This window comes from Carettochelys insculpta, chromosome 1 (genome assembly GCF_033958435.1).
Source record: "Carettochelys insculpta isolate YL-2023 chromosome 1, ASM3395843v1, whole genome shotgun sequence".
Taxonomy (NCBI): domain Eukaryota; kingdom Metazoa; phylum Chordata; order Testudines; family Carettochelyidae; genus Carettochelys; species Carettochelys insculpta.
Genome location: NC_134137.1, coordinates 1,257,714 through 1,267,632, shown reverse-complemented (window position 1 = coordinate 1,267,632; position 9,919 = coordinate 1,257,714).

Here is a 9,919-nt window from a genome sequence, read left to right as displayed (position 1 = left end):
GTTACAGTGGACCAAATTAGCAGCCAACTGCAAGATCCAGTCGTCAGACGTTATTTCTGATTTCTGCAGGCAACATTGCCATTATTTACACAATTTAACAAAGTATTTCAGGCAGATTCTCCCAGACTTACATTCAGAGGCTCCCCAGCTGCTAAAAACACTAATGGGACATTATATCAAACACGAAGTAAACCAGCAGAATCCATTTTCATAGGATTTGAAGCAAGGCAACAATTGACACATGTGGATAATTTACGAGCAGTGGATAAGGTCACGGCAGATGTTATTCTACTCTGTACGAATGCAGTCAGTGCGGTGAAGAAGACAATGCCCACCAGCAACAGAATTTTGAAGCTTATTGCAGTGTTCAAGCCTGGAAACAACACCAGTGGATGCTTCAGACATTTTGGAATTGCCTCAGCACTTTCCACAAATTGTACCGGGAACAGATTTTGATCACTTAGAAAATGAGTTTATTGATGACCAAGTTGCACATTTGAGCAATATCACGCCGTCACTCAAGACACCTATGATGAATATTGGCACTGAATTATTAGTTTGCAGATAACACTAAGCTAGGGGGAGAGGTAGATACGTAGGAGGGGAGAGAGAGAATCCAGAGGGACCTGGATAAATTGGAGGACTGGGCCAAAAGAAATCTGACGCTGTTCAATAAGGAGAAGTGTAGAGTCCTGCACCTGGGGCGGAAGAATCCCAAACATTGTTACAGGCTGGGGACCGACTGGCTCAGCAGCAGTAGGATGGAAAGGGACCTAGGGGTTATGGTGGATGAAAGGCTGGATATGAGTAAACAGTGTGCCCTTGCAGCCAAGAAGGCTAATGGCATACTAGGGTGCATTAGGAGGAGCATTTCGAGCAGATCTAGGGAAGTAGTTATTCCTCTTTATTCGGCACTGGTGAGGCCACATCTGGAATATTGTGTCCAGTTTTGGGCCCCCCAGTATAAAAAGGATGTGGATTTGCTGGAGCAGTTTCAGCGAAGGACAACAAAAATGATTAAGGGTCTGGAGCACAAGACCTGTGAGGAGAGGCTGAGGGATTTGGGCTTGTCTAGTTTACAGAAGAGCAGACTTAGGGGTGATTTAATAGCAGCCTTCAACTTCCTGAAGGGGAGCTCTAAAGAGGAGGGTGAGAAACTGTTCTCAGTGGTGTCAGACGGCAGAACAAGGAGCGATGGGCTGAAGTTGAAGAGGGGAAGGTGTAAGTTAGATATTAGGAAAAACTACTTCACCGGGCAGGTGGTGAAGCACTGGGATGCGTTGCCTGGAGAGGTGGTGGATTCTCCATCGTTGGAGGTTTTTAAGTCTCGGCTGGACAAGGTCCTGGCTGGGATGACTTAGTGGGGGTTGATGCTGCTTGAAGCAGGGGTTGGACTCGATGACCTCCTGAGGTCCCTTCCAGCCCCGGGATTCTGTGAGCTTGTTCTGGGGATGGATGAAGGACAATGGCTGCTTCTCACGTTTGGTCATTTGTGCAGTAGAGACACTGGGTCTGTGAAAGACGCGGCTGTCGGTAAATTTTTCCCATTTTGTCCATAAGTGAGATTTTCGGGGGGCTGGTGGTGCCCTGCGGGCGCTGGGCCCCCACAACTGGTGAGGGTGGTCTGTGGCGCCATCTAGTGGTGGGATTCCGCCCTACCGTCTGCTTGTGCTGACCCGGCAGCTGTGGCCCATGGCGTGGGCTGAGCCGGGCTGAGCCGGGCCGGGCTGGGCAGTGCCAGCCCTCCGCACTCACCCACGCACCTCCCCCACCCCAGTGGCGCTGCAGCAGGCCATGCACCGCTGAGCAGGTCACACAGCGACCAGCTGGCACCGCCGAGGGCAGCCCCCGGCCGCTTCTCCGCCAGAAAGGCCACATGGGGACCTGGCAGCTGGGCGCCCTTTCTGGGCAGGAAGGGTAAGGCGCCTGTACTGAGAATTCAATATGAACAGCAGCACCCCCATCCCCAGCGTGCTGCTGCGAGCCCTGCCCCATGCCAGGCCCAGGGGCGGGTGCATGGGGGACCGTGTCAGGGAGCGACTTGTGTTAGTGGGTTTACTCTCTCCTCACCGGCGTGGCCCCTGCTGGCTTTTTTTCATTTTCTCTCCGGTCTCCAGGAGCTGAGCCCGTGAGAGCCGGGACCCCGCCCCCGCAGGTGTGCTTCCCGACTTCCCGGCAGCGCCAGAGAACACCGCCGGCCTGCAGCCACAGCTGGCACACGTACGTAACGTGCCGCTGTAAATCTGTCTCGCTCACCCCGTTCCTGCTTCCTTTGTCAATAAACCTCCCGATTCTAACGGGCTGGCCCGTGTGCTGTTCTGGGTGAGACCCAAGAATATATTGACTGGGACTGTGGCTGGACCCTTGGGGGCCTGGAAGACTCTGTCCGGAGCTGGTGAAATAGGCTTTCAGAGCCACTCACCTGAGTAGGAAACTTGCTGGTCTGGGCATTAGGAGCAGCTGGGCAGTCTGTGGGTTTGCTCGTGTGGCTCCTGGCTGGCCGGGGGGGCTGGCGGAGGTGCCGTGTGGCTGGTTGGATTTGCGCTAGTGAGACGGAAATCCCAGCCTGGGCTGTAAGTGACCCAGTATAAGCAATGTACCCTGGTCTGGTTCCCTCAGCTGTGCCCAGAACCCCCGTCACATTACACAGCCTGCGGGGGCCAGGGAGCTGCACCCCACCTGGACCCTGGCTCTGAGTGACACCCACTCTGTCCGGTCACTGCCCCAGGAAAGGGGAGCCACAAGCCCTGGCCATTCTTGGTGCCACCCCCCGGGGTACCACTGGGCTCAGGAGAACAGGGGGCAGGGGTCGGGCTCTGGCTGTTCCCCCTGCCTGGCTCCAGAGGTGTCCTGAGACTCGGGACCCAGGGGTTGGCACTCCCCTCCCCCATCTGACCCTCCTCATCAGCTGCTCTGCCAGGCCCCTTCCAGGGACCTGGCACAGGCAGAGCCCGGTCGGGAGCTCCAGGGGCAGTGGGGACTGCACCACACAGAGCCAGGTCATAGCTGGGATGTCCGAACCTTCCCCAGCCACTGCCCTTGTGCCCAGCCCACGAGGGTACCACGGGAACCCCCCTGTAGTTGAACCTGGCATATCAGCCGCCTCGGTGGGGGAGGAGCTGGCTACATGGGGCCCCTTCAGCCAGTGCTGGGATGCAGCCACCTCTGGGGTGGGACAAAGGGGGCTGGTTATATGGGAAATCCTCACCTAGTGTGGTGAGGTAGTCACCTCTGGGGCAGGGTGTGAGGTGGGGCTGGTAACCACTGCAGTGTGTGCTGCAGGGACTTGGGCCCCCGGCCAGTGCTCATCACTGGGGGAGCACCAGCAGCTGTGACCCCCCCCAGCTCTGAGTGCAGCAAAACGAGACACCGGCGCTTCCCTCAGCAATACTGAAATGTGCAGCAGAGAGGTTGTCCCCGCCCCCGTAAACTGCCCCGCAGCCTCCCCTGCCCCCCAGCAGTGCCCTGGGGGCAGAGCACCAGGCCAGCATGTGGGGATAGGGCCTGACTCCTGTTGCAGCCCCCACGGCATGGGGTGGGACCAAGTGACCCTGCCTGCCCACCTCCCCTGGGAATGCAGCCCTGCTCTGACAGGCCAGGGAGCCGTTTGGGGAGCAGGGGAGGGAGCACCCCCCCATAACAGGATGGGGGTTCTGGGCACAGCTGGAGAAATCCATCCAGGTACTTTTGCTTAAAATCCAGGCCATTTACAGCCCCAGGCTGGGATTTCCTTCTCACTAAGGCAGATCCAACCAACCACACAGCACCTCTGCCAGCCCCACTGGCCAGCCAGGAGCCACACAAGCAAACCCACAGATTCTCCAGCTGCTCCTAAGGCCCAAACCAGCAACCCCCAGGCTCAGGTGAGAGGTTCTTCAACCTATTTCACCAGCTCCACACAGATTCTTCTGGGCAGTTGCCATGGGCTGTGCCAGTGCCTGGGCCTGCGTCGTAAAGCCCTGAGGGGCCATGCAGTGGAAGGGAGATGGTGGTTAAAAGGCAGCTTCCAGCCAGGAGCTGGGAGATTGGCTGGCGGTATGGGACTAGCAGGCGGCAGCGCAGGTCGCGCCTGGTGCCGGGGACCCGACGGTTGGAGCAGGAAAAGCCAATGATTGGATCAGCAGATAAAAGTCGTCGAGTATCGTTTAACAGCGGCCGGGACGGAGGCCTGGCTGGATGGAGACTCTGCTGTGCTGAACGCCGACGCGCAAAGAGAAGCAGTCAGGAGGTGCTCACGGCAGCAGAGCGCCTGCTCCGAGCGATCCCAAGCGGTGCGTCATTGCGGTGGGGTGCTTGCACTCACCAGACCAGTGTCCGAATGTACAAGGGAAATCTCCAGCCCCAGCCAGTGCTCAGTGTGTGCTTGTGAGCGCACAGGGAGCCCAGTGCTGGTGCCCTGCGTGCGAACGGGGTCACTTGTGTCGGCTGGGTTGGACTGGGGCACTCATGCCGGGGTAGAGATGGGAACCAGCGTGCGGGGTGCGCGAGTGAAGCTGAAGTGAGCCGAGCAGGGTGTCAGGCCTGGCGGGAACGGCAGCAGAGGCTGCAGCCAGCCTTGCTAAGGAGGAGGGTTATCGGCAGGGGAAGACATGACTGTTGTGGCCTTAGCTGAGTATTTTGTGACAGGGCCTTTGGCTAAGGTCCACCTTCGATGGAAGGGATTTGATGGCACCGTGGTGGAGGGAGGCCACAACTCAGTTCCCAAGGATCTTCTGATTGGAAATGATGTTGAAGCTCTGATCAGTTGGGCTGGGGCGATCCTGACCCATGGTCTGCTCGGGGCAAGAGCTCGCTGCGGATAGTGTCTCCAGGCGTAGGCCAGAGGAGAGCAGCTTGTGTTAAAAGTTCGCTGTGGGCAGCCCTGGTCTGTGCAGGGAAGCAGCTTGTCCGTGGGGAGTGGCAAGGTGGCTGTGAGAAAGGCAGATTCACCCACCAGGTGTGTGTCTGAGACCAGCCGGGGGGCTGGGACAAAGGCGAGTGTCTCCGATTGTCTGTCTGTGTTGAACAGCAGCAGTAGCCTGGGGAGAGAGCAGAGCCTGCACTTGGCAAAGAACAAGAAGTCCTGTGCCACCGAAATAGACTAACAGCTATTCTGGAGCATCAGCTTTCGTGGGTACAGGCCCACCTCGTCTTACTCATGAAAGCTCAGGCTCCAAAATAGCTGTTAGTCTCAAAGGTGCCACAGGACTTCCTGTTGTTTTTGAAGATACAGACTAACTCGGCTACCCCTCAGGTACATTTGAAAAAGCTGCCTCTGCTTCTGGGGAAGTTTATCCTGTGTGTGAGCTGGAGCTGGTGCCAAGATCCCAGAGCTGGATCTGAGCACAGCTGAAGCCCAGGTAGGGAGAGATCCTAGTTCTGTGTCTCCCAGGGAGGATGAAGCTTTAACTCAGTCCAGCCCAGCTAGTATCAACAGGGGATCCCACAGACAGGATGATCCTGGTGCTTGTTCCTTGCCTGTTGCTGAGGTGGTGCTGGGAGGGGCGCGAGGACTCTGTCCGGTTGGCCATCCTCTCGCCAGCCACAGGCAGAGCGGCAGGGCACGGTAGTTGCGCTGGCCATGTGGAAGTTGTAGCAGAGGGGAGGAGAGTGATCCTAACCTTGTACCTAATGGATCTAGCTGTTTGCCTGGAAGGGGATTGGTGGGAATCTGCCCAATGGGCCAGAGATGACTGTCGGTGCTGCTGGACCCCAGAAGGAGTTGGTGGTGACTCTAGGGAGCGGTGCCCTTGTGGAGCCGGGTGAAGGTGGTTTGTTGTTGCAGGGAGCTCCTGGGGACGAGAATCCCCCTGGAAGTTTTCCCGCGCCGGCTGTGGTGACTGCAGGAGCGCTAGCAAGGGGGCTGAGAGTGGTCAGGGAGTTGCCTGGCTGGAGGAGCCAGCCCTTTGCCTGCGGAGAAGGTTGTTTCAGCTCCCCATGGCCAGGAGCTGCTGGAGTGCGAGAGCCCTGGCTGTGCTCTGGCAGGGGCCGGAGCCGGCAGCTGGAAGGTTTCTCAGCAATTGGGAAATGGGCTGGGTAAAATGGAAGCTTTGAGGGGATGTGAGCAGCCCTGTGCTGCCCAAGGGACTGGGTGTGACCAGTGTACCGGGAGTGCAGCGCTGGGCCAGGATGAGTTTGCAAGTGACCAGAATGGGTCCTCTGGTGAGGCTCTAGCTCCGGTGAGGCGGGTCTGCCCCACGAAAGCTCATCACCTGCCGTGCGTTTCGCCAGCCAGCCAGTGCGACTGGGCAGGTGGGCTGCTGGATGGAAGGGGACTCAGATCCAAGGGGGCCGCAAAGCAGGTGCACAGGCAGTCTCTGTAGGGCGCAGGCAACCACCTCTCTCCAGCCGCTGTGAACGCTTGCCCTGACTCCGTGGGGAGCAGGAGTTGGAGGTGGGAGGAGGAAGGAGCTGTGGGCCTAGGGGGCCAGTGAGGGTTAAACAGGAATTCCTTCCTCTGGATTCTGTGTCACACTCGGGAAGCAGCTCTAGGAAAGGCAGTCGGTGTAAATGCAAATTTCCAGCCTGACTGGGAGGGGAGCACCGCCACCTCGTTAGCGATCAAGGACGCCCGGCCGCTGTTAGGAGAGAGGGCTGCCCCGCCAGCCGGCCGGGGAGCTCAGATTTCTACCCCACGGGGCAGAGCAGAACTGGGTTGTACGGAAAGAACACAAAGTCACTTACCCCTAAGTTGTCACCATCGCAAGACGTTAAACCAAAGCTGTGGTATAACACAGGCAGTTGAAAAGTGCAGCACAATTGCAAGGACTTTGTCCTTGCTACGGATGTTAACTATGGTAACTGGTGTGTTGCTGTTACCACATCTCTACAATTGCACCATGCGCTGAATGCTGCCAAGGGCCCCGTAACGTGCTGCATTAATGTACAAACTCAGATCGTCTGAGACTCCACAACTGCACCGCTGCTGCCTGTAACTAGTCCTGTCATGTCTCACCTGAGACGAAACATTCCACCCCTGTTGTGTGCATGGAAGGGGACACTGAGGCACACCCCGTTTAGCCTGCGTGGCCAAGTGCCGAGGATCATGCACTGTGGGAGACGTTGGTATGTACAGCCGCTGGGTAACGACTCAATTCCAAGCATTGGCCCGAGCCTGAGTAAATAAGGGCACTGTGCTCTGCTCTCCAGGTGTACAGGTGGAGGCCAGGCTGCAGCAGCAGCTCCAGGACGCTCTTGTTCTGGCCGAGCATTGCTTGGGCTGGCTAACAGGACACACGGCCCCGGGACTGCACGGACGGCGCGTGTTAGACATGTGAGGTTTTCCTGTGCCGGTCCAGTCACACGTTGCTACTTCCGATGCTCTTTTCCTGGAACAGAAGGTGGCAGAACTCACGGTCCCCCCAGCCCTGAGCCACCCCCCGGCAGCTTAACCCCGACCCAGCAGGGTATGAGCTACTCCCCACTGGTGGCTTAACTGCCCCCACAACGGGGTCCTCCCTGTTCCCCAGAGCTGGGAACCTCCAGCTGCCACCAAGTGAATGCTGGAGACTTACCTCCCTGCTGCTGCAGGTGCCACGCCAACTACAGCTGTGCCGGGGCTGTGCGAGTGCCATGCCGTGCCATGGCCTACCCGGCCGCGCCAGGCCACGCTGAGCCAGCGGGGCTGCTCCCGGACCATGCTGGGCCGCAGGAATCACGCGGCTCCCAACACGGAGCTCCAGGTGCCACGCTGGGACAGCTGGAGCCATGCACAGAAGGGGCCGGGGGTGGGGGCCAGGCTTCAAAAATGGGGCCCCCAGAGCAAAAGATGCCGGAAGCACCATGCCACAGCGCTCTGGCAGACGAAACACCCGGGTGCACCTGACACGGGGCTAGGAGCTGGAGGGACCCAGAGCCCTGTGTGGGACAGCTCTGAGGCGCACTGTGAGGTCACTGCCAACCCCTTCTGCACCGCTGGGTGGGGGTGTCATGGGGCTGGATTTTGAAACCAAACGTGGAAGCCACTTCCGTAACCATGGTATCTACTGGCACCGAACCTTGTGCCAGGTGGCCCACAAGAGGTGTCTAACGAAAGCTGGTGATGCCCCAGGTCTGTCTGTCTGACTTGTATGTCAGGGCCATGTGTGCATGTGAAGGTAAGGAGATTGGCTCTGTAGCTGTATTAGAAGTCTCTTAGAGCCAAGAGTACACAATGAGAGGTGCGATCTCCTCCCCAGCCCAGGTGATAAGCTGAGCACAGGAACAGATGCCCAGACATCCAATACACATCTCAGGAACGGTGGGGCTTTCCTCCTGGGCTGCAACCAAAGGCAACATGCTACATAACCAAACTGGTCAGATGGTGAGCCAAGACCTATGGGAGGAAAAAGGAATTTTCCCTCTGCACAGAAAAGACTATAAGAGGGGCCCAGGCAGGGACAATCTTGGTTCTTTCAGCCCTCATGAGTTAAGTCTTTCTGGACTGGGGGCCCATCCCCCAAACGGATGCTTGCAAAGACTTTCAAGAATCGGCACATAACATCACTGGCCTGCAGCAATCCCTGTAATTGATGTACTTCATGTACCACTTTAACAATCCTTCTTTCTTACCAACTTCTTTCTTTGTTAATGAACCTTTAGATTTTAGATCTTAGAAGGACTGGCACTCAGTGTGGTGAAGATCCAAGTATATATTGACCTGGGACTGTGGCTGGATCCTTTGGGGCCCAGAAGAATCTGTGTGGATTTGGTGAAATAGGTTGAAGAGCCTCTCACCTGAGTTTGGGGGTTGCTGGGCTGGTGCAGCAGCTGGGAAGTCTGGGGGTTTGCTCATGTGGCTCCTGGCTGGCCAGTGGGGCTGGCAGAGGTGCTGTGTGGCTGGTTGGATCTGCCTTAGTGAGAAGGAAATCCCAGCCTGGGCTGTAAGAGGCCAGTTCTAAGGAAATATACCAGGGGTTGAATCCCTCGGCTGTGTCCAGAAGTTCCGTCATACTGTTCCCACGCCAGGCCAAGCCGCTGCTGGCCAGCTGCCCTGTCTCACACGGATCTCGCCGTGCCCACAGCGGGCCCAGGGCGGCTGAAGGGCTAGGAGCAGCTGCGTGGGCGAGACGAAGAGACCAGGACGATTTGGCTGGGAGAAGCCCTGACTCACGGGTGAGGGATGTGTCTGAGGGCAGCACGCCGTGCGCGGCCTGGGAAAGCGAGTCAGGCCGCGTGGTTCACCCCCACTCCCTCCCCGGCCGTTCACGGCAGCGCGTTCACTGCCACCGGTGCTGGGATTTCTGCGCTTGGCCCGTGGAGCTCCCTGCCGGCGAGTGGACAGGCCCCAGCGGTACCTGGCTGACAGTGAGCCCCTGGAGGACGAGTGCAGGGGGCTGTTACCCAGGCACTGCTGGGAACGGGCGACCGGGCAGGATCCCAGGCTGGTTCCTGGTTCTGTTCAGTCCCTCGGGCGCATCAGGCCGTGGCAGCTGCCACCAGACAGTGCACAAGGCTGGAGGGTCCTTTGTCTGGCTGGTCTCACACAGGGCCCTGTGCTCAGTGTAACCTCCCGGAGCTGAGAGCCTGGCCTGGCACCGGCTCCTGCACCTGCAGGGTGAGCGCCCAAGTCCAGCTGCCCCACGGCCCTCAGTGACTTGCCCCAGCTGGGCAGCTAACGCTCGTCCCTCTCAGAGGACCCAGCGAAGGGCTCCTGCCAGCTGACTGCTGAGCCGGCTGCCCCGGGGGAGGCGTCACTGTGCCCCAGTGCAGCCCTTAGTCCCCCCCCAGCACAGCATGTGCACGCCCCCCGACACAGCACCCTGCGGGCAGCGGGGGTGCCCCTCCCACCCCCCCTGCACCTGCTGCTCTGCTGACTGGGAATGCCCCCGCCCCAGCCCCAGCCCCAGCCAGGCCCTACAACACCCACCCAGGCACCAGCCATGTCCCCACAGGCCCTGGGCCCGGGCGGCCGCTGGTGACGCCGGGCAGCGAGTGCGAGAGAGGAGCCAGGCTAGGAGGG